Source organism: Ranitomeya imitator, chromosome 3 (genome assembly GCF_032444005.1).
Source record: "Ranitomeya imitator isolate aRanImi1 chromosome 3, aRanImi1.pri, whole genome shotgun sequence".
NCBI lineage: Eukaryota > Metazoa > Chordata > Amphibia > Anura > Dendrobatidae > Ranitomeya > Ranitomeya imitator.
Genome location: NC_091284.1, coordinates 125,613,044 through 125,639,049, shown reverse-complemented (window position 1 = coordinate 125,639,049; position 26,006 = coordinate 125,613,044).

Here is a 26,006-nt window from a genome sequence, read left to right as displayed (position 1 = left end):
ATTTATTAACTATTTTGTGTCACATATCTCTCTGGTTTAACAGAATAAAAATTCAAAATGTGAAAATTGCGAAATTTTCAAAATTTTCGCCAAATTTCCGTTTTTATCACAAATAAACGCAGAATTTATTGACCTAAATTTACCACTAACATGAAGCCCAATATGTCACGAAAAAACAATCTCAGAACCGCTAGGATCCGTTGAAGCGTTCCTGAGTTATTACCTCATAAAGGGACACTGGTCAGAATTGCAAAAAACGGCAAGGTCTTTAAGGTCAAAATAGGCTGGGTCATGAAGGGGTTAAATACAATTTTTTTGTCAGAAGTTTGAAGGGTTAGGCTACGGTCACACTATCAGTATGTGGTCAGTATTTTACAACCGTAATTGTAAGCCAAAATCAGGAGTGGAACAAACAGAGGGGAAAGCTATAATAGAAACACGTCACCAAGTCTGTATTTTTGACCCTCTCCTGGTTTTGGCTAACAAATACTGATTTGAAATACTGACCAAATACTGCTAGTGTGACCGTAGCCTTAAAAGTTAATCAGCAATTTCTAATTTTTCCAACAAATTTATAAGACCAATTTCATAGGGAACACATCACATTTGAAGCAACTTTGAAGGGCCTACTAGACAGAAAATACTCAATTTTAAAAACTGCACCCCTCAAAACCACAATTGAGAAATCTATTAATCCTTCATGTGCTTCACAGGAATTAAAGCAATATGGAAGAAAAAAAATGAAAATGTTACTTTTTCCCACAAAAATTTTACTTTACCCCAAATTTTGCATTTTCACAAAGGTAACAGGAGAAAATGAACCCTACAGTTTTTTTTGTACAATTTCTCTTACATATGCTGATACCCCATATATGGAAAAGTGGAAAAATACTGTTTTAGGTCACAGCAGAGCGTGGACGGGAAGGAGTACCAGTTGACTTTTGGAAAGCAAAATTGGCTAGAATAGCGGATGCCATGTCACGTTTGCAGAGACCCTGTCTGGTAATCACCTTGAATCTGCAGAGGTACTTCACAGAATTTTATAACGTTGAGCCGTGTAAATAAAAAAATCTAATTTTTGCTACAAAAATTTTTGCTTTAGCCTGAATTTTTTTATTTTCACAGTGATAACAGGAGAAAATGGACCATACAATCTGCTGTGCAATTTCTCCTGAGTACGCCAATGCTCTATATGTGGTAGAAAACTACTGTTTGGGTGCACAGCACAGATCGAAAGGGAAGGGACTCCATTTTGGCTTTAATAGGTTATGGACACCATGTCACATTTGAAGAGCCCCTGACATGCAAAAACAGTAGAAACCCCCACAAGTGACCCTATTTTGAAAACTATACCTCCCAAGGAATTCATCTAGGGGATAAGTGAGTACATTTTTAATCCTCAGGCGATTCACAGAATTGTATAACAATTGGTTGAGTCAATTAAATACTACCATTTTTTTGTTGCTTTGGACTCAAATTTGCAATTTTCAAAAGGGTAATAGGCAGGGCCGTATTTGCCACTAGGCACTTGAGGGCACGTGCCTACGGCGGGGACGATGGGGGGGGGGCGGCACCTGAGCAAGGTTTGGTTTTTTTGTTTTCTTTTTAAGTCCTGGGTCACCTCCCGACCGACTGCCCCCCTAAGCAAAATCCCCCTGCCCCAACCCGGCCCCCGCCTGCCTGCCTGAAAGAAGACGATACTCACCCTGCTTCAGCAATGCCTGGTCTCAGCGTCTGTAGCGCGTCCTGAGTGAGCGGTCACTTGGTACCGCTCATTAAGGTCATGAATATGTGCATATTCATGACCTTAACGAGCGGTACCACATGACCGCTCACTCGGGAAGAAGGTGCTGCGCCGGGAGTCGGGACAGAGCCAGAGGGATGTCGGCGCGGCCGTGCGGTGTGGGACAGGTGAGTATGAGCAGTACAGTAATGTGTGCAGGGCATGCTGCGGGCACAGTAATGGGGCATCTCCTGCCCGGCCGGCCGCTGGCTCCTCAGTCTATTTCTGCCATCATTGCAGGTAACAGAGCGGCCGCCCGACTGTCACCGTCACTCGCTGCTGCATGACAACACTGTCTGGGATTTCCCAGCAAATAGAAACAGAGGCAGCTGCAATAGTGAGCGATCAGATACAGCCAAGCACTATGGCAGATAGGGCCGTCGTATTGTATGGGCACGATTGAGGGGACGGGGGGAATAGGACGGGGAGCAGAGCCATGGGAGAAGGAGCGGGGGGTGGAGAGATGAGCCATGCATACAGGGGGATTATGAGCCATGCATACAAGAGGTGTGGGGGAATTATGAGCCATGCATACAGGAGGGGGGAATATGAGCCATGCATACAGGGGGGGAATTATGAGCCATGCATACAGGAAGGGGGATATGAGCCATGCATACAGGAGGGGGGATATGAGCCATTATACAGGACCGGGGGAATATGAGCCATGCATACAGGGGGGAATTATGAGCCATGCATACAGGAGGGGGGATATGAGCCATGCATACAGGGAGGGAATTATGAGCCATCATACAGGAGGGGGGAATATGAGCCATGCATACAGGAGGGGGGGGGGAAATATGAGCCATGCATACAGGAGGAGGGGGGGGATATGAGCCATGCATACAAAATTGGAGGGGGCATTATACAGTATTGAGCATCATGTGGGGTCATTATACAGTATGGAGCATCATGTGTGGCCATTATACAGTATTGAGCATCATGTGAGGCCATTTGTTGTGAATTCTGTGGCAGAGCTCCCTCTTGTGGTCACAAGTGGTACTTTGGCTGATTCTCTCTGTGATCTTCCGTTAGTGGAGAAAAGTGGTACTGCGGCTTCTGAGTTTCCTTCCTCAGGTGATATGGTGAAGTCGTTAGGTGCTACCCTATTTAACTCCACCTGGTGCTTGGATCCTTGCTTCCAGTCAATGTTCTAGTGTTGGACCTGTTTCCTCCTGGAGTGTTCCTGTGGCCTGCTGATCTGCATAGCTAAGTTCCTCTTTGCTATTTGTTTGCTGTTTTTTCTTTCCAGCTTGTCAATTTGTTTTTTCTGCTAGCTGGAAGCTCTGGGACGCAGAGGGTGTACCTCCGTGCCGTTAGTTCGGTACGGAGGGTCTTTTTGCCCCCTTTGCGTGGATTTTGTAAGGTTTTGTGTTGACCGCAAAGTTGCCTTTTCTATCCTCGCTCTGTTCAGGAAGTTGGGCCTCACTTTGCTAAATCTATTTCATCTCTACGTTTGTCTATTCATCTTAACTCACAGTCATTATATGTGGGGGCTGCCTTTTCCTTTGGGGTATTTCTCTGAGGCAAGGTAGGCTTATTTTCCATCTTCAGGCTAGCTAGTTTCTCAGGCCGTGCCGAGTTGCATAGGTAGCGTTAGGCGCAATCCACGGCTGCCTCTAGTTGTGTTGGAGAGGGTTAGGGATTGCGGTCAACAGAGTTCCCACGTCTCAGAGCTCGTTCTTATTTTTTGGGTTATTGCCAGGTCACTGTATGTGCACTGACCTCTATGTCCATTGTGGTACTGAATTACCAGCCATAACAGTACTGGAAGCCAAAAGTACTAATGATTCTCAATAGAGGGAAAAAAGAAGTTCTGAGACCATTTTTTTTTTCTTTGCACTGTGTTTTGTTTTGTTTTTCTTCCCCTAGACATTTGGGTGGTTCAGGACACAGGTGTAGCAATGGACATTAAAGGTCTGTCATCATGTGTGGATCAGCTCACGGCAAGAGTACAAAGTATTCAAGACTTTGTGGTTCAGAATTCTATGTTAGAACCGAGAATTCCTATTCCTGATTTGTTTTTTGGAGATAGAACCAAATTTCTGAGTTTCAAAAAAAATTGCAAACTATTTCTGGCTTTGAAACCTCGTTCCTCTGGTGACCCAGGTCAACAAGTTAGGATCGTTATTTCTTTTTTGCGTGGCGACCCTCAGGACTGGGCATTTTCTCTTGCGTCAGGAGATCCTGCATTAAGTAATATCGATGCGTTTTTCCTGGCGCTCGGATTGCTGTACGATGAGCCTAATTCTGTGGATCAGGCAGAGAAGAATTTGCTGGCTCTGTGTCAGGGTCAGGATGAAATAGAGGTATACTGTCAGAAATTTAGAAAGTGGTCCGTACTCACTCAGTGGAATGAAGGTGCGCTCGCAGCTATTTTCAGAAAAGGTCTCTCTGAAGCCCTTAAGGATGTCATGGTGGGATTTCCTATGCCTGCTGGTCTGAATGAGTCTATGTCTTTGGCCATTCAGATCGGTCGACGCTTGCGCGAGCGTAAATCTGTGCACTATTTGGCGGTAGTACCTGAGCTTAGACCTGAGACTATGCAGTGCGATAGGACTTTGACCAGAGTTGAACGGCAAGAACACAGACGTCTGAATGGGCTGTGTTTCTACTGTGGTGATTCCACTCATGCTATCTCTGATTGTCCTAAGCGCACTAAACGGTTCGCTAGGTCTGCCACCATTGGTACGGTACAGTCAAAATTTCTTCTGTCCGTTACCTTGATCTGCTCTTTGTCATCGTATTCTGTCATGGCTTTTGTGGACTCAGGCGCTGCTTTGAATTTGATGGACTTGGAGTATGCTAGGCGTTGTGGGTTTGTCTTGGAGCCCTTGCAGTGTCCTATTCCATTGAGAGGAATTGATGCTACGCCTTTGGCCAAGAATAAGCCTCAGTACTGGACCCAGCTGACCATGTGCATGGCTTCTGCACATCAGGAGGTTATTCGCTTTCTGGTGTTGCATAATCTGCATGATGTGGTCGTGTTGGGGTTGCCATGGCTACAAGTCCATAATCCAGTATTAGATTGGAAATCCATGTCTGTGTCCAGCTGGGGTTGTCAGGGGGTACATGGTGATGTCCCATTTCTGACTATTTCGTCATCCACCCCTTCCGAGGTTCCTGAGTTTTTGTCTGATTACCGGGATCTATTTGATGAGCCCAAGTCCGATACCCTACCTCCGCATAGGGATTGTGATTGTGCTATCGATTTGATTCCTGGTAGTAAATTCCCAAAAGGTCGACTGTTTAATTTATCTGTGCCTGAGCACGCCGCTATGCGGAGTTATGTGAAGGAGTCTTTGGAGAAGGGGCATATTCGCCCGTCATCGTCGCCTTTGGGAGCAGGGTTCTTTTTTGTAGCCAAGAAGGATGGTTCACTGAGACCTTGTATAGATTGCCGCCTTCTGAATAAGATCACGGTTAAATTTCAGTACCCCTTGCCATTGTTTTTTGATTTGTTTGCTCGGATAAAGGGGGCTAGTTGGTTCACCAAGATAGATCTTCGTGGTGCGTATAATCTTGTGCGTATTAAGCGAGGCGATGAGTGGAAAACTGCATTTAATACGCCCGAGGGCCATTTTGAGTATCTAGTAATGCCATTCGGACTTGCCAAAGCTCCGTCAGTGTTTCAGTCCTTTATGCATGACATCTTCCGAGAGTACCTGGATAAATTCCTGATTGTGTACTTAGATGACATTTTGATCTTCTCGGATGATTGGGAGTCTCATGTGAAGCAGGTCAGAACGGTGTTTCAGGTCCTGCGTGCTAATTCTTTGTTTGTAAAGGGATCAAAGTGTCTCTTTGGTGTTCAGAAGGTTTCATTTTTGGGGTTCATTTTTTCCCCTTCTACTATCGAGATGGACCCTGTTAAGGTCCAAGCCATCCATAATTGGACTCAGCCGACATCTCTGAAAAGTCTGCAAAAGTTCCTGGGCTTTGCTAATTTTTATCGTCGCTTCATCTGCAATTTTTCTAGTATTGCTAAACCATTGACCGATTTGACCAAGAAAGGTGCTGATGTGGTCAATTGGTCTTCTGCTGCTGTGGAAGCTTTTCAAGAGTTGAAGCTTCGTTTTTCTTCTGCTAAATCTATTTCATCTCTACGTTTGTCTATTCATCTTAACTCACAGTCATTATATGTGGGGGCTGCCTTTTCCTTTGGGGTATTTCTCTGAGGCAAGGTAGGCTTATTTTCCATCTTCAGGCTAGCTAGTTTCTCAGGCCGTGCCGAGTTGCATAGGTAGCGTTAGGCGCAATCCACGGCTGCCTCTAGTTGTGTTGGAGAGGATTAGGGATTGCGGTCAACAGAGTTCCCACGTCTCAGAGCTCATTCTTATTTTTTGGGTTATTGCCAGGTCACTGTATGTGCACTGACCTCTATGTCCATTGTGGTACTGAATTACCAGCCATAACAGCCATTATACAATATTGAACATCATGTGGGGTCATTATACAGTATTGAGCATCATGTGTGGCCATTATACAGTATGGAGCATCATGTGTGTCCATTATACAGTATAGAGCATCATGTGTGGCCATTATACAGTATGGAGTATCATGTGTGGCCATTATACAGTATGGAGCACTGTGTGGCCATATTTATTTTTGTTTATAATTATTGTATATGAAACAGTGTGATCAGCAGTGCTAAATGGGTGTGGTTGGGACGTGGATATGGGTGTGACTAGTTGTGAAATGGGTGTGGTCAGAGGCGTGGCCTAAAATTTGCCGCGGCGTAGTGCGCCGCAAACTTTATACCTCTTTCCCTTCTTCAAAAGTTGGGAGGTATGGTACCACATTTGCCAGATCACAGCAAGTGCCACAAATCCCATGGGGAATGAATGAGGCCAAACGCAGTGTTGCCGTAAGTGATCCGTTACACGGCAGATGCAGAAGAACTGCCCGATCTGCTGCAAAAGGCTACTTTAACATCAGCAATTCTTGCCAAAGTCTATACCGATAGTGTCATACTCACCAATGGGGGAGGCAGCACTAAACGTGCCTAGGGCAGCAGAAACTCTAAATACGGCCCTGGTAATAGGAAAAAATGAACAGTACAATTTGCTACGCAATTTCTCCTGAGTACTACAATATTCCATAAGTGGTCGAAAACTACATTTGAGGCACAGTGCAAAGCTCAGAATGGATGGAACACCACATTAGAGTGCAGATTTTGCTGTTATGGTTTGTGGGTGCCATGACACATGGAAGAGCCCCTGAGGTCCCATAACGGCAGAATCCCTCATAAGGGACCCTATTTTACAAAGTACACCTCTCAATTAATTATGATAAGCTAGAGGTGCAGTGGCCATGTTGACATCATGTGTGTCATATAATTTTATACCGTTGGGCAGTGAAGAAAAAATAATTACATTTGTACCACAAAAAAATTGCTTTAGCCCCAGATTTTACATTTTCACACAGGGAAATTGGTAAACATGACACCAACATTTGTCACACAATTTCAATTGAAAGTGGCAATAGTCTATATGAGACTGTACAGTACTGCATAGGCACACAGCAAGACTCGGGAGGGAAGGAGTCCTATTTGACTCTTGGAGAACAAATTTTAGTAGAAAAGTTTGCGAACGCCATATACAGAGCCTTAGTGCCAGAAGAGCAGAATCATTTCTCAACTGACCTTATTTTAGAAATTGCACTCCTCTGAGAATTTATCTATAGGTGTAGTGATGATTGTTTTCCAGAAACAAGCAGCAATTAATGTTGCTTAGTGTAAATAGCAAATCTGCCACTGCAGTGTTCATTACGTTGTAGTGCCCAGTACATTGTGCACAGCTCATGTGTAACAAGATGGCACGGGGTGGTAGTCGTGGGCGTGTCTATTAAGAAACAGTCAGTGAACACCCCAGCACCTTGCACATGGAGAGATGGGCGCAGTGGAGTACTCATTTCGGCTGCTGGGATTCCCTCAGTCTCTGTCACTCCAGCCTCTGGCTCCCAGGTTCCATGAAACACCACAAAGTCACAGTTCTTTTCCAACAGTTGAACTTTACTAAACTGCAAGGCATCCATCACATCAGAACAGTTCAAACACAGAGACATCTTCTTATCTGCATTCTTCACACAGAGAGCACAAGTTAAACACTGATGTATCTTCATATCTTTCCCTGCCATCCGGGCAGACTCGATTCTTCCTGTCATCTCTGCCTATATCCTTTCAGCCTCTATTAGTATCCTTGCAGCCTCTGTCTCATTCTTGGTCAATCTCTGACCCACTGATGGACAATCCCTGTTCCTCTTCTGGACAATCTCTGTCCCACCTGTGCTCCAGGCCCACCAACTTCCTACCGTTTCCCTGGTCCGGCTGCGAGTTATAGGGTAAAGGGCTCGCCGACTCAGCTGCCTTCTAATCCCAGCCACTAGCTTTGGATCCCTCCTTGGAACGGTTCTGTATAAGCTGGTGACCACCTGCACGATTCTCAGCCTGGAGTCACCTTACTGCCATCTGCAGACTTATCCCCCACAGTCGATAATACTCTGCTCACACGTCCTGACCTTGGGCAAGGTGCCTGGTCATCTGACAGAACCAGGAAGTATCTGTCCAGAAAGGCCGTACTGGGGGCCCACGGCACGTAAAGGGAGGCCGCCATGACGGGGTTACGTGGGACCTGGGGAGCTGGAGCAGTTAGAAGGGATACTGTGGTAAGGGGTTAACTGGGAACTTGAGGGGTGGCTTTAGGGGCATTTTTTTGAAAATAAGGGGTGGAACTAGGGGACTGCGGGGAGGGGGCACATAAAAAGGGGCACGCTCCTCACGCAGGCATCCATTTTAGGTGCCTGCGTGACAAGTGAGGAATCTGTCACACTTACCAGCATGGATATTGAAGCGATCCTCCAGCGTCTCCGGACGGCAGCCAGCTCCCAGGGGACAGATTGGCTGAATGCTTCCGTTAACAGCCTTCTCCAGGGGACATCGGGAGCACCATCGCAGGCACCGCAGGACGGGCGCCGGCCGCGGAGGACTAGGCCTCCGGCGCGCCTAAGCCCGGACATCATCCCCAGGGCCCGGCGCCGAAATAGGAGCCCCTCTGCGGACCCTCCGGTAAGCAGCGCTGTTCCCTCGACCTCACAGCGCGGCGCCGGGAGGAATCCTCCAGTGCGGCGGGGCCTACAACGGGGGGTGGATCCTTCCTCCCCTCCTTCAGTGTCCGGGCGACGTGGGGCGGCAGGAGCCGGTACGGCGGCCGCCAGCATGCCCGCTGGCGCCGCTCAGCGTGGGAGGCAGCGACAGCCGAGGAGACGGGGGTCAGGTGCGGTGACCTCAGCGCCGAGGATTATGCGGGTGGCAGTCGGCTGGCCCTGGCATCAGCGTGCGGCCTTCTGCAGCGCACAGCTCTGGAGTCTTCAACGCAGCAGCGCCCTCTGCTGGTGGTGGCCTGGATATTGCAAGTTCTGCGCCCTCTGCTGGTGGTGGCCTGGATATTACAGCTTCAGTGCCCTCTGCTGGTGTTGGCCGGGATTTTCCTGCAGCTGCGCCCTCTGCTGGTGATGGCCGGGATTTTCCTGGATCTGCGCCCTCTGCTGGTGATGGCCGGAACTTTCCTGGATCTGCGTCCTCTGTTGGTGGTGGCGGAAATTTTCCGGATTCCGGCAGGCGACATTCCGTCGCTTCGGTACGCAGTGCCGGGGACGTATCCGTGGCAAGGAGCCGCACATCTTCCATCGGGCGGCAGGATGCTGGCTCGGCCTTTTCCCTTTCCGCAGCACCAGGGCAGTCGACGGCATCACCGAGTCGCCAGGACACGGATACGGCCGCCAGGAGTTCGGCGGGCAACATCGCGGATCAAGCCGGTCGGGATGCAGGACACCTTCGGCTGGGAGCTGGATCTTCGGCTGCTGGGCTCACAGCACCCAGGCAGCTAGGTGAGAACATTTTCCCTATCTTTAATTTGCCAGGCATAGTTTCCCCTGAAGCTAGGAATAGTGACATTACTTCGGGAGTTGCTAGCGGGGGTATGGGTTTAATCTTTAGAGGTTTAGGGGAGCTAGCGGGCTTGTGGGGGTCCGGTCTTAGCAGGGGGTCTTTGCCGTCAGCTGCTTGGTTGGGAAATACGGGGTCGTTTGAGGGGTCTAGACAGTTGTCTGAAGTTACGGGTACATCCAGCAGTGCGGGTCCTGCGGCAGACACGGGGAGCTCATCAAGGGAGAAGGACGGAACAGCACCAGGGCCTGGGTCAGGAATTGATGCACCAGGTGAGGGAGCTTTGCAGGATAAGGAAAAGGAGTATGTACCGCAACTAGACGATGCGGCTAGGGGGGAGGTCTATGTCTGCTTCGAGGGCCCGTTAGGGGCACATTTAAAACAGGAGGTTAGGGAAAAAATCTGGAAAGGGGAGTACATAGAAATATTTTCTCTTTTACCCCTAGAGAGATTTAATTTGGATAGACCTAGAAGGGAGGACTCTAAAAAAGAAGATGAGGAGAAACGGAGATATAGGCTGATTCCCAGATCATTTTCAAATTGGCTGCAAGCTTTCGCTATTATGGCTAGCGTAATCGGGGAGAAGGCCCCGGAAAATTGCTCGGCATTATTTTGTTACTTAGATGCCATAGGGGAGGCTTACAGGACCTATGGGGGACAGGGTTGGTTACGCTATGACGAACAGTTTCGTCAGCGTAAGGCTTTTAGGCCAAGTATCAGGTGGGATCACAAGGACATAGCGTTGTGGATGAGAGTTATGGTCCCGTCCCGTTTAGGTCAGACTAGCTAGCCTTTTCACGGGGGCGCCGGGAGTTCAGGGCAGTCAGGACACTCGGCGGCTTTGCAGAAGGGACTGTGTTTCGCCTTCAATGATGGCGTATGCAGATTCGGGAGCAAGTGTAAATATAGGCACGAGTGTTCAACCTGCAGGGGGGTGCATAGCGCTTCAAAATGTTTCAGGGGTATAAGGCATAAAGTTGGAGATTCCGCTGACAAAAGGGGTGACTCCGGTGCAGTGGGTCGTGATGGAGGCCTTTCTAAGTAGATACCCTGATAGGTCAGCTGCAGTTTTATTGCGCGACGGTTTTAAGGAGGGTTTCAAAATCCCTTATGTTGAGCAGGATGTTAGTTTAAAAAGAAAAAATTTGAAATCGGCGTTACAATTCCCGGAGGTAGTGTCGGAGAAGTTGAATAAGGAAGTTGTTCTGGGAAGAATGGCAGGCCCGTTTGTCGCCCCTCCGATTGCAAATCTGAGGGTGTCACCTCTTGGCGTGGTCCCTAAGAAAGAACCTAATAAATTTAGGTTAATCCATCACCTGTCGTTTCCGAAGGGATCTTCGGTTAATGATGGTATTGATCCCGAGTTGAGTTCGGTGTCGTACTTATCATTCGATTCAGCGATGGAGTGGGTTAGAGCATGTGGAAAGGGGGCTAAGTTGGCGAAAACCGACATCGAAGCGGCCTTTCGTTTGTTGCCAGTTCATCCTGACAGTTTGCATTTATTGGGTTGTTTTTGGGATGGCGGCTTCTTTGTTGATCGTTGTCTTCCCATGGGTTGCTCGATTTCATGTGCTTACTTTGAGGCCTTCAGCACGTTCCTAGAATGGGTGGTGAAAGATGTGTCTGGGATACGCTCATGTTCGCACTATCTGGATGACTTACTGTTTATAGGGCCAGCGGAATCAGCAGATTGTTCGATTTTGTTGCATACAATGGAGAGTGTGACAAAAAACTTCGGGGTGCCTTTGGCGGAGGATAAAACAGTTGGTCCGGTTACAGTGTTGAGCTTCCTAGGCATTGAAATCGACACGGTAGCAATGGAATGTAGGCTACCTGCAGACAAGGTTACCGCGTTGCGCCAAGATGTGGTTAATACGATTGGTTTGAAGAAGATAAATTTGCGCAGTTTGCAATCGTTGTTTGGGAAACTGAACTTTGCATGTAGGATCATGCCGATGGGTCGAGCGTTCTGCCGCCGCCTATCCTTGGCAACAGTAGGGGTAAAGTCCCCTTTGCATTTCATCAGGATAAAGAAAGAGTTTCGGGACGATTTGAAGATGTGGGCGGATTTTCTGGACGAGTACAATGGCAGATCTCTGTGGATTCAGCCGGTGGCAGATGCTACCTCCTTGGGCATTTTGGTGCATGTCGTTGAAATGAGTGGCTTTGGTCTTTTCTTTCATGGTAGCTGGTCAGCAGCGGCTTGGCCAGAAGAATGGAAGGAGGAGGGGTTAACAAGCAACCGGCTACTGTTGCATTTGTTCCCCAGGGTAGTTGCGTTGGCCCTGTGGGGTGACAAATTGAGGAATTTGAAGATTTCTTTTCATTGTGAGCATGTTGGAACGGTGACGGCGGTAAACTCGTTGTCAGCGGCTACGCCTGCAGTAGTGAAGGTCTTGCAGCACTTGGTTTTCCTGGGTCTTAAGTTTAACTTATGGATTGTATCTGAAGTTAGCTTGTCAGCGCCTGATCCAATAGTTGTTGCTCTTTCTCAATTTCAGTGGCAGCTTTTCCGGGATTTGGCACCACAGGCGGAGAGCGCGGGCCGGGATTGTCCAGTGGAGTTGTGGAACCTGCCGCGAGGGCCGTAACAGAGTTATTTACCAAATCGCTCGCGGATTCATCTTGGTCTCATTATAATCAGGCTTGGAGCTTGTGGGAATCCTGGATGTCAAGTATGGACCAGGATATGGAGGAGGAGTATGGTTTGTTGTTGTTTTTAGGTCATCATTGGGAGGCAGGTTGGTCTGTGACACGTTTGAATAAGTTTCTGGCGGGGCTAGCCTTCAACCTTAAATGGAGGGGGGGTAAGGATATAACGAAATCCTTCTTGGTTCGGCAAGTTGTTCGGGGTTGGAAGAAAGGCTGGAAGGCTTCGGACGGTCGCCGACCCGTATCTTATGAGGTGCTCTCAGCCATTGAGCGGAATTTGCAAGAGGTGTGTTTTTCCGAATGGGAAGTGGTTCTGTTCCGTGCAGCCTTTTCTTTGGCCTTCTTTGGGGCATTTCGGTTAGGTGAGTTGGTTAGCCCGTCCGTTAGTAAAAAAGGTATTTTGTTAAGAGAAAACGTGGATGTCGAAGGGAATAAGGTGGTAGTGTTTATTAAGGCTTCCAAAACGGACGTGTATGGGAAAGGGTGCAAAGTGGTGTTGTTCAATGTTGAAGGATCCCCGGTGTGCCCGGTGGCATCCGTGAAGAAGTACATGGCAAAGGGCGGGGTGTTAGACGAGCCATTCTTGGTGCACGAAAATGGGTCTTTCTTGTCCCGTTTTCAGTTTATTGCTGTTTTTAGGAAATGTTTGGCGGCAGCGGGCTTACCTGCAACACAATATAGTGGTCACTCCTTCAGGATCGGGGCAGCGACTGAGGCCGCTAGGTGGGGCCTTGGTGAGGATGTGGTTCGGAGAATTGGGAGGTGGGAATCTTCAAGATTCCAGTCGTATGTTCGCCCAAACCTATTGTGAGTTAGAAGCTGTGTTAAGTTAATTGTTTGTTGCCTTTCTTTCTGTGTTGCAGGGCCTGATCCGATGCTCGTCTGGATCATGGGGCATTCGTATGTTGTATGGGCTGCGTTGCGTGCTGCGGTTCGTCCGGACGGTCGTCAGTTGGGTCTTTCTCGAGAGACAGTGACTTTACGATGGATCGGTAAAAGGGGGATGGTGTGGAAGGAATGGTTACCTGAATTTCATCGTTTTCTTAGACTGGATAGAGTGCCGGAGATCGTGGTGATACATTTAGGGGGGAATGATTTGGCTAAACGGTCTTGTAGGGAGCTGATTAAGGATATTAAATTCGATATCCTGAGGTTCTGGGTCATGTTTCCAAAAGTGTTGTTGGTGTGGTCCGACATCATTCCCCGTAAAAGATGGAGAGGTGCTAGATCACACGAGGGGGTGAACAGGGCCCGGATTAAAATAAACAGGGCCATATCTCGGTTTATGGTGAGGAATGGCGCGTTGGCCGTGAGACATGTGGACTTGGAATCGGGTCAAGGAGCTTACTGGAGAGCTGATGGCGTGCACCTGAACGCGGTGGGTAATGATATGTGGTGTTTGGCTATCCGTAGTGGCATTGAATTAAGCTTGAAGGTGTGGAGGGACATGAATGGCTAAGGTGTCAGGCCATTCGTGTTCGTGGCGGGGGTGGAGGTCCTCGAAGTCGGTGGAAATGGTAAATCGTGGTTCAATGGGGTGGGGATCTTGAGAGGTCCTGGACACCCCATGAGAGAATTTAACAAGGCGCGGTACGGTTATTCCGCGTGAGGTGGATTTATGGACCCCTGGCATGGGGGTGGGTTCGGTGGACCAGGATTGGTTGTTATCTATCCCTGAGCTGGTGCTTTACGGCTGGGGGTAAGACTCATCCTGGGCTGAACATTGTGGAGTTTTTGGGATACTGAGTTTTTTATAACTTTGGGGCTTCGAGGACCGCCCCTCCTATTCTGGGTTGTCATAAAAGTTCTGTTATCTTTTATTTAATAAAATGGCTGCTGTGGCCAATTAAATCCAACATATGTCTCCGTCTGCTGTTTTGAGTACGTTAGAAGTTTATTTTTTAGATTGTTAAGAGATCTGTTTAAGGGGGTTGGGGTAATTTTTTCCAGGTCACGGAACTCACGTATACCCTATGTCAAGAAAGGCCGTACTGGGGGCCCACGGCACGTAAAGGGAGGCCGCCATGACGGGGTTACGTGGGACCTGGGGAGCTGGAGCAGTTAGAAGGGATACGGTGGTAAGGGGTTAACTGGGAACTTGAGGGGTGGCTTTAGGGGCATTTTTTTGAAAATAAGGGGTGGAACTAGGGGACTGCGGGGAGGGGGCACATAAAAAGGGGCACGCTCCTCACGCAGGCATCCATTTTAGGTGCCTGCGTGACAAGTGAGGAATCTCCCGCCCGCCCTCCCTTTTTTGGTTAGGGTAATTGGGGGGGTGAAGTCGGCATATGTGGGCTTTTGGAGTATTGTTTTAAGAGGCGTCTAAATGTATTTATTTTGTTATGTGAATGCTGTCAGGGTATTGTCACGGCAGTTGGCGGGGGTGGAGGTCCTCGAAGTCGGTGGAAATGGTAAATCGTGGTTCAATGGGGTGGGGATCTTGAGAGGTCCTGGACACCCCATGAGAGAATTTAACAAGGCGCGGTACGGTTATTCCGCGTGAGGTGGATTTATGGACCCCTGGCATGGGGGTGGGTTCGGTGGACCAGGATTGGTTGTTATCTATCCCTGAGCTGGTGCTTTACGGCTGGGGGTAAGACTCATCCTGGGCTGAACATTGTGGAGTTTTTGGGATACTGAGTTTTTTATAACTTTGGGGCTTCGAGGACCGCCCCTCCTATTCTGGGTTGTCATAAAAGTTCTGTTATCTTTTATTTAATAAAATGGCTGCTGTGGCCAATTAAATCCAACATATGTCTCCGTCTGCTGTTTTGAGTACGTTAGAAGTTTATTTTTTAGATTGTTAAGAGATCTGTTTAAGGGGGTTGGGGTAATTTTTTCCAGGTCACGGAACTCACGTATACCCTATGTCATATACCATCCTGCTCTGTGTTGCTCTGCTCTGTGACTCGTCCCATCTACTTAATCCCTATGCTGCCTGTATCTAGCTAACACTCTTATTTATTCTCTAATGTGACCCCCCTAAAATCTAACCCCACTGTTACTCTATGCTAACTTCTATGCCTAATCCTAAACATATCGAGTACACCACATTACAATACATGACTCACATTAATGAACATTAGCAAACCGCACATTACATTAGCATTAATAAAACATCAGGGTGCAGTATGTGACACAGGTGAAGAGCATTAATGTTAGAGAAGGCACATTAGGGTCCTTACACATACTTCTGGAACTATGCACACCGTTAATTAAAGACACAAAAGAGCACAGTGAGGTAAAAAATACTCTGTTGTAAAAAAATCACAGTAATAAGCAAGTGCTAGACAAAAGATGGAAAAAACAGGGTATTTAGTTTATACGTTTTTTTTGCAAAAAAAAATGTATACTAAGCTGCTCCACCAATCGTCAAGGTATACCCATATAGAGCAGTCCTAACTAATGTATATAATCCCTATCTGATGTATTTAAAAACCTGATCATCTGTATAGTACCTGTATGTTTCTGGTTCTACACCGTTAATTAAGCAGGTTCTCATTGCTACAGAAATGTCAAACGTGGGGCTCAAAAGGGAGGGGGGCACTTGAATTTGGGAGAGCAGAAGTTGTTGGATTTTATATATTTTTTTTTTTTTGCCGGGGGTGAGTTGTAGCACTATTCCAGAGCCTTTGTGCTACCAGTAATGTGGAAGCCCCCAATATTTCTATTAGCAGATGACGGATACTTGCATTTTTGTCGATTGAGTTCAAGTTTTCTGAGAGCTATAACTTTTTAATTTTTCGTTCATGGAGCTGTGTTTTTTGGAGGACAAGATGACTCTTGATTGTTCTCAATCAGAGCAATTAATAGGTTAAACAGCCACGGGTGGTGCTGGCATCATCCCTGGCTGTTACTGCAGGAGTTCGGATTATAGCAGCACCAAGCTCCCTCTTTGATTGGTCGGGAGGAGCTGATATTTCAGCACCTCCTGCATGATCATGCTGTGATCAATCAGTCAGGTTGACTGACCGATCTCAATGCCCTGAGTATGGGGACCAATGGCATGGGTCCCTGCACATCTTCCCATGCAGCTCAGCTGTCACTGACAGCTGTCATCACGAAAATGTCATTATGTGACAGCTAAAAATGTAATGACTGACATAGCACGTCATGGTGTGGGAACCGACACCCGCTCACAACACACTATGTTCTTCATTAGTCATAAAGGGGTTAAGCAAGAGGCCACTAACCAAAAAACAAGATGAAGAACAAGTCATGTCCAAACATGTCCAAACAAGTCAGGGACAAAATTGTTGAGAAGTACAAGTCAGGCTTGCATTATAACAAAATATCCCAATCTCTGATGATCCCCAGAAGCATCATCAAATCCATTATTATAAAATGGAAAGAACATGGTACCTGGCATGGTAACATTGGCAAACCTGCCAAGAGAGGGCGCCCAGCAAAACTCTAAGCCCAGGCAAGGATGGCAGAAATCAGAAAGGAAGCACAGAGACCAGAGTTAACCCTGAACGAGCAGTAGAAATTAGAAGTAGAGACTGTCCATGCGACCACAATAAGCCGTACACTGCATAGAGGTGTGCTTTAATTAAGAGTGGGAAGAAAAAAGCCTTTACTTACGCACAAAAATTGTAAGGCTTGTTTTGAGTTTGCCAAAAGACAAGTGAGAGACTCCCCAAATGTATACAGCAAGGTGCTGTGGTTAGATTAAACCAAAATTGAACTTTTTGTCCACCAAAAATCAACATAGCTCATCACCCAAGAACATCATCCCCACAGTGAAACATGGTGGTGGCATGCTCATGCTGTGGGGATGTTTTTCAGCAGCAGGGACAGGGAATATGGTTTGAGTCAAGGGGAAGATGGATGGTGCGAAATACAGGGATATTCTTGACCACAATCTGTTTCCTTCTGTCAGTAATTTGAGACTAGGATAGAGGTTTACCTTCCAACAAGACAACAACCCAAAGAATACTGCTGGGGAAATGTGTATATGCTTTGGAGTAGCCCAGACCTTAATAAAATTTTGAATCTGTGGTCAGAATTGAAGAGTTCTGTTCACCAAAGAAAACAATTTAACTTAAAGGAGCTGGAGCAGTTTTGCCTTGAGGAATGGGGAAAAATCCCAGTGGCAAGATGTGGAATGCTCATAGAGACTTATCCAAAGTGACATGCAGCTGTAATTGTCCCAAAATGAGGCTCTATAAAGTACTGACTTTAGGGGGTGAATAGTTCTGCACACTGAAGTTTTCAGTTATTTTGTCCTATTTGTTGTTTGCTTCACAAAAAAAGAGAACTAAATGTTCACAGTTGAAGGCATGTTCTTTGCATGAACTGATGCAAACCCTAAAAAAAATTGTGAAATTCCAGGTTGCGAGCTAGCAAAACAAGAAAAATTACAAGAGGGGTGAACACTTTCACAAGCCACAGTATCTAGTAATAGACTTAAAAGAGTAAAAAAAATAAGTGTCAGGCAATAAATCTGTCCTCTATAAGGGCTTATTCATATGTCTACATACATGCTAGCCACCTTAGGGAGAGACCCAAGTTGGGCTAAATGTAGCGGGACGAAAGAGACCGAAAAGCCCTCTACTTAAAGGAAATACATAGTGGATGCTTTCCTGAAACGGAAAGTACTTGCAAGCAGCATAATACAAAGAATAGCAGGTTTACCCAGAATCCTTTGCAGTAGGCGGAGCTATGCAAATCATCTCTTTCCACCCCTGGAAAGAGATGGGTGGAAAGAGATGATTTGCATAGCTCCGCCTACTGCAAAGGATTCTGGGTAAACCTGCTATTCTTTGTATTATGCTGCTTGCAAGTACTTTCCGTTTCAGGAAAGCATCCACTATGTATTCATATGTCTGTAATTTGTGTTTAAGTGCTATCCGTGAAAAACACGGGTAGCACTCATACCTATGACTACTGAATGGAGCCATTCACATGTCCATGAATTTTCACTGACTAGGCAGTCGGAGCAAAATTGTGGAGACATGTTTTATATTGATCTGAGTGTCCGATCAAAATCAAGAATGCAAGTCTATGAGCTCCATGAAAAAAATCAGACCACACTTGGATGCCTTCCGAGTGTGGTCTGATTTTTATGGAGTATTAAATAGGAGAAGGTGGATGTAAAAAACATTTTTACATATGAGAAAAACTGATGAAAATTGGACCAAACTCTGACAAAAATCATTGATGAAACTCGGTCCGTTTTCTTGTATGTGATAAAAAATTACATCTGAATGAGCCTCAAGGGGCATAAGAGAAAAGTATGAACATGGGCTAAGACATACCACTAGATCACTGTGCATCACTGGAAAAAAAAAAAGTCCAGTTTATTGATTAGTCTAGTCACAGTGTCTTTGGTCTGTCCTGGAGTAGCACCTGGCATTCATCTGGAACCAAGTCTAACCACACCATGAGGGGCTCTACTGAAGAATTAAGTATTAAACCCTTCCACCTCTCCTGGTGGATGATTACAGCTTCCTCCTCTCCTGGTGGACTGTCATGGCTTCCTCCACCTGAAACTAGTAACAGAGGCAATCTCCCCTCTGCGACCTGGAGTAACACACCACATTCAAATGTGTTCTCTAACCATTCACAAGTCATGGACTAAGAGGTAGTGTAGCTCCTACATGCTCCACATGCCTCAGCACTTACTCTCTGCCCAGTTTCACTTCAGTCATTAACACACTTAAAGCACCACTCCAGCGTTTTAGGTTTTTTTCACCGATGGAGAGGTGCTTTAAACTTAAGTCTCTGCCCCTGGTCTTATGCGTACCCTCCGGGATCTTCACCGTTTTTCAACACTGCTCCAATCCCATGATGCCATCTTGTTAACGCAGCTTCTGACTGGCCAGAAGTCAAAAGCTGTGCCACAAGTTCTCAATGGAAGTCTATGAGAGCCAGAACGAGGCTCTCACAGACTGATATTGATTACTAGAAGACACAAAAGAGCACAGTGAGGTCAAAAGTACTCTGTTGTAAAAAAAAAAAATCACAGTAATAAGCAAGTGCTAGTCAAAAGATGGAAAAAACAGGGTATTTAGTTGATTACTAGATGGTGGCCCGATTCTAACGCATTGGGTATTCTAGAATATGCATGTCCACGTAGTATATTGCCCAGCCACGTAGTATATTGCCCAACCATGTGGTATATTGCCCAACCATGAAGTATATTGCCCAGTCACGTAGTATATTGCCCAGTCACGTAGTATATTGCACAGCCACGTAGTATATTGCCCAGTCACATAGTATATTGCCCAGTCACAAAGTATATTGCCCAGTCACGCAGTATATTGCCCAGTCACGTAGTATATTGCCCAGTTACGTAGTATATTGCCCAGCCACATAGTATATTGCCCAGCGACGTAGTATTCAGCACAAAGCCACGTAGTATATTGCCCAGTCACATAGTATATCGCCCAGCGATGTAGTATATTGCCTAGCGACGTAGTATTCAGCACAGAGCCACGTAGTATATTGCCCAGTCACATAGTATATTGCCAAGCCACATAGTATATTGCCCAGTCACGTAGTATATTGCCCAGTCACGTAGTATATTGCCCAGTCACGTAGTATATTGCCCAGCGATGTAGTATATTGCCCAGTCATGTAGTATATTGCTCAATATATTGCCCAGCGACGTAGTATATTGCCCATCGACGTAGTATATTGCCCAGCGACGTAGTATATTGCCCAGCGACGTAGTATATTGGCCAATCACGTAGTATATTGGCCAGTCACGTAGTATATTGCCCAGACATGTAGGTATATAACACTGCCCACGCAGTATTCAGCAGTGTGTGCACCATATCCCTGTTAAAAAAATAATTAAAATAAAAAATAGTTATGTACTCACCCCTGGGATCCAGCGAAGCTGTGCGATGCGGCCGCCATCTTCCGTTCCCAGGATGCATTGCGAAATTACCCAGATGACTTAGCGGTCTCGCGAGACCGCTAAGTCTTCTGGGTAAGTTCGCAATGCATCTCTGGGAATGGAGGATGGTGGCTAGCTCGAGCGCATCATCTGACGACAGAAGGTGAGTATAGCAGGTTTTTTTTTATTATTATTTTTAATATTACATCTTTTTACTATTGATGCTGCATAGGCAGCATCAATAGTAAAATCTTGGACACACAGGGTTAATAGCAGCGGTTACGGAGTGCGTTACCCGCGGCATAAAGCGGTCCGTTACCGCTGGCATTAACCCTGTGTGAGCGGTGACCGGAGGGGAGTATGGAGCGGGCGCTGACTGCGGGGAGTATGGAGCGGGTGCCGGGGACACTGACTGCGCCACGGGGAGTATGGAGCGGCGCCGGTGACACTGACTGCACCGCGGTGAGTACGGAGTGGGCGCCGGGGACACTGACTGCGCTGCGGGGAGTATGGAGCGGCGCCAGTGACACTGACTGCGCCGCGGGGAGTACGGAGTGGGCGCCGGGGACACTGACTGTGCTGCGGGGAGTATGGAGCGGCGCCCGGGACACTGACTGCACCGCGGGGAGTATGGAGCAGGGAGTATGGAGCAGCGCCGGGGACACTGACTGCGCCGCGGGGAGTATGGAGCAGCGCCGGGGACACTGACTGCGGGGAGTATGGAACGGCACCTGAGCAAGATTTTTTTTTTAGTTCAGGATCGGAACGCCTACCCACCTCAGTCTTCCAGCCATGTGTGCAGTGCAGTAGCGTAGCTACTGGGGGGCAGTGGCCCCGGGCCCCGCGCTCTGAGGGGACCCACCCAGAGCTACGCTACTGTAACTGTATCGGCGTGCACAGTGCACCCATAGTTACATTCTGCGGAAGAGCAGGAAGAATTGATCTCCCTGCTCTGCTGCCCGGCCGCTATAGGGCCCCAGAGAAGGTGGGGGGGCCTGGTGCCAGCAGTGGGCCTCCGCCTCTCATCGCAGGGTCAACTGTATCGGCATCCAGCCGATACAGCTGACCGCATTGATGAGAGGAGTGTTACGCTTCTTCTCCCAACATCCATGGATGGGAGCGCCCTCTGCCTTCAGATGGGCACCCATGTGACATCATTGCTGGGGTCCGATTGTTGCTGTGGTGACCCCCAGGTCACAAAGCTACGGAAAGCTATTTAGACCATGCTTAGCATGGTGTAAGAAGTTTTCTGTACAGGTATAATGCACTGCAATGCCGCACATGTCCGCAAGTCCCATAGGGAATGGATGAGGCCGAACGCAGTGTTGCCGTAAGTGATCCATTACGCGGCAGATGCTGAAAAACTGCCGGATCTGTCGCGAATAGTAAAAATCACTGATGTGAAAGTAGCCTAAGTCACTGCCGACAGTGACTGCATTAGTCATACTCAGTAATGGGGGAGGCAGCACGAAAAGTGCCTAGTGCAGCATAAACACTAGTTACGGCCCTGCCGGAAGGTGAGTATCAGACAGGGGGCGGGGGACTTGAATTTTAAGCACCACTCCAACAGTGAAATAAAAAAAAATTGCATGGACCTTTAACTGGTAACTAGGCTACTGCAGTGTTGGCATATTCCAGACACAACATAGTCAAAATATTATGATAAAAATGAGCAAGTCATAAACAAGTGCACTAAGCATAACACCAGCTGAATGCTGAAAACACACAGCTTAAAGGGAATCTGTCACCTAATTATTGCCCTATAAGCTGCAGCCACCTCCATCAGGGGCTTATCTACAGCATTCTGTAATGCTGTAGATAAGCCCCCCCGATGTAACCTGAAAGATAAGAAAAACAAGTTAGATTATACTCATCCAGTGGCGGTTTCGGTGCGGTCCGATGGGTGTCTGTGTCCAGGTCCGGCGCCTCCCATCTTCATGCGATGACGTCCTCTTCTTTGCTTCCTGTCACGGCTCCGGCACAGGCGTACTTTGTCTGCCCTGTTGAGGGAAGAGCAAAGTACTGCAGTGCGCAGGCGCTGAGCCTCTCTGACACCTCAGGGCAGATAAAGTATGCCGGCGCTGGAGCCGTGACAGGAAGCAAAGAAGAGGACATCATCGTATGAAATTGGGAGGTACCGGACCCGGACTGCGACGCCCATCGGACCAGACCGCCCCCCAGGTGAGTATAATCTAACTTGCTTCTCTTATCTTTCAGGATACATCAGGGCTTATCTACAGCATTACAGAATGCTGTAGATAAGCCCCTAATGGCGGTGGTCGCAGCTTATAGTGGCAAAATGAGGTGACAGATTCCCTTTAACGAACCATCCTTTAATTTTAGAAATTAATAGTACACTACCACCCTCCCTCCTACATAGAATATTATCAGCAGTAACTGCCATCTCCTATCTCAGTAATGGGGATGTCTGTATTCACTGAGAAGTTTGAGAATGACTGATCAATTCTGGAAGAGAAAGAAGCAGATTTCTCTGATAAGATATGTTCCAAAGTTGCTTATTTTAATATCCACTTATGATGTATGAAATAAAAATTAAAACAATGGTTAATAGTGTTAATAGGAACAGTCATTTTCAACCCTCTAGCAAAGTGTTTACAGCCCTAATTTACACTAAAGAACTGAATGACCTCCGAGAACCTGGCTAACCAACTAATGCAGAGGAAAGGAAGATTGGGCATTTTGAATTTTAAAGAGAATCTGTCCGTAGGATGAACCCTCCTAAGCCATCTACATGGACACACGCAGGTCATAGGAAGCTGAATAAAATGATACTTTGATATCTGTGATCTGATGTCTTATTCCAGCTAAATCTACGTTTTCTTATATGCGAATAAGCTATTCAGGACTATGGGCCAGACACTGATCTGCATAAGAATCTGCCTCCAAAGCTTATTATAATTAGAAGGGGGAGGTACCAGTGTGATGTGTAATGCTCGCTCTCTCCTCTCCTGATCTCACTGCGGAGCTGTGCGTGATAGTACCTCCACTCAGCTTCAGCCTCTATTTCACAGGCAGACAGGGTTGCAATATTATTGCCTTACAGCAGAGCTGTGAGACCTGCAGCTGCTAACATGTTTGTAAGAAGATAAAATTCAGTTCTCCTGTTGTGTGTTAGTTACTTGTTTCACACTGGTAATGACCGCTTTAATTAAAAAATTAGCCATGGAGGCAGATTTTCATGCAGATCAGTGTCTAGCCTATAGTCCTGAATAGCTTATTTACATTTAAGAAATGTGGATTTCGCTGGAATAAGACATCGATCACAGATATCAAGGTATAATTTTATTCAGCTTTCCATGACTTACATGTACTGTACATATAGAGGGCTTAGGAGGGTTGATCCTACTGACAGATTCCCTCTAACACCCAACTCTTTTGTTCTCCCTGGAAACACCCTAGGTATCTGGCAGGGTCTTTCTCTCCTATGGAACATACATGTAGGCTCGGTCCGCCATGTGTATGTGTGGGGTCAGGAGAGATAGCTGTCAACTGTACAGCTGTTTGGCCGCAGCTGTCTAATATGTATGGGCACCCTAAACATTGTGCGTATATATGCAACTGAATCCTATTTAAAAAGGAAAAAAAAATCAGAAATAAATTAAATTTTAGTTATTTTAAAAATAGGATTGAGTTGCATATATATGCACAATGCTTAGGGTGCCCATACATATTAGACAGCTGCTGGCGAACACTTGTTCAGTGGACTTCTATATCTCCCAACCCCACTCATATTAGACAAAGTTTATTGGTAAAAAAAACATGAAACTTTATTTATTTTTTTAAAGCAAAAAAGCATTTAAAGAAAATGTGTTGTACTATTGCACAACTGCCTACATGGAAGTCTGGCTGATACGTTTCAGTAAACTGTGAATTAATTTGGCAGCATTGCTATTTAAATTGCTGATAATTCTGCATAGAACATTCCTCCTGAAAAGAGAATAAGGGAAGCATTTAGAGAAAATAATCTTAGATCACTAGATCCATATTCAATAGTGCTGTGTTGTTTTAGGTGATTAGTCTTATGGGATTTAATAGTGTAATGGAAATTAATGAATAAAACATAGAATTCACTCAAATTATGAAAGAAAAAATAAACCTTGCAACTACCTTACAAACACAATGAGGTGTGCACTATATTCCATACATACTAATATCAGTCTACCCAATAGAGAACTTATGAAGACGGAGGTCCTGATGAAGCTGCTCCCGCAGCAAAACGCGCGTCGAGGTGTGCCTAGTCTGTACGACTCCTCTCCCCTGGGCTCCATCATGTCTACAGGTATATATGACTTTTAGCTGCTATTTGTTACCTTTATAGTGTTTTGCTATTTAGGCCCATGCTTACTAGCTGTGGGTCTCTTCCTATATACACTGCAGGTCAGCTGTATCATCAGCATTATTTAGGAGCCTTCTACATATGGTATCTTTGTATACGGTAGTTACTCTATATACGGGATATGCAGGGGAGTCCTATTAGTCTAGAGCTTCTGCTATGACCTTGTACTTACTGTCTGTTACGCCTCACCAGTTTGTTATACTATTTAAATGTATTTTTTAATTTTTTGTAATAAAGCCTTTGGTTTTTAATATTTATACTATTGATCCAGCGTCTTCATAAGTTCTCTATTGGGTTGTCTGTACTTGTGTATGAAGGGATCTCATTAATTGATATGAGGGTGTGCTGTTTTGATACTAATATCAGTCTGTCTGCTTTAATACTTCAACACTGAAGACAGTCATATACATTATCTAATGGCAAATCATTTGTCTCATTAACCCCTTAACATCTCATGACGTGTAGTACGTCATGAGCAAGTGTCCGTTCCACTATTATGAAATTGTGCTATATCCATCGTAACTTTAACCCCTTTACTTCCCAAGGCTGTTTGCCCCTTCATGACCAAGCCAAATTTTACAATTCCGACCAGTGTCACTTTATGTGGTAATAACTCTGGGACGCTTCAATGGACCCCACTGATTCTAAGAAAGTTTTTTCACAACATATTGTACTTCATGATAGTGGTAATGTGCATTCGATATGACTTGCTTTTATTTGTGAAAAAAATGTAAATTTGGTGAAAATGTTGAAAATGTTGAAATTTTCAAACTTTGAATTCTTCAGCCCTTAAATCAGAGTTATCTGTCACACAAAATTGTTAATAAATAACATTTCTCACATGTCTACTTAACATCAGCAACAATTAATAAACATTAAATATTTCTCCTGAACATGCCAATACCCCATATGTGGGGACAAAAAAACTGTTTGGGCCCTGAAGGAAAGGAGTGCCATTTGACTTTTTGAATTAAAAATTTGCTAGAGTCATTAGCAGACGGCATGTCACGTTTGGAGAATCCCTGATGTGCCTAAACAGAGGAAACCCCCACAAGTGACCCCATTTTGGAAACTAGACCCTTCAACCCCATTTTGTAAACTAGACCCTTCAATGAACTTATCTAGATGTGTGGTTAGCACTTTAAACCCTCAAGTGCTTCACAGAAAGTTTATGGCGTAGAGCCATGAAAATAAAAAAATCAAATTTTTTCAACAAAAAAATGATCTTTAAGCCCCAATTTTTCTTATTTTCACAAGGGTAACAGGAGAAATTGGACCCTAAAAGTTATAGTGCAATTTCTCCTGAGTACGTTGATACCCTATATGTGGGGAATAACCACCGTTTTGGTGCACGGCAGGACTCAGAAAGGAAGGAGCACCATTTGATTTTTTTAACTCAAAATTTACTGAAATTGAGAGTGGATGT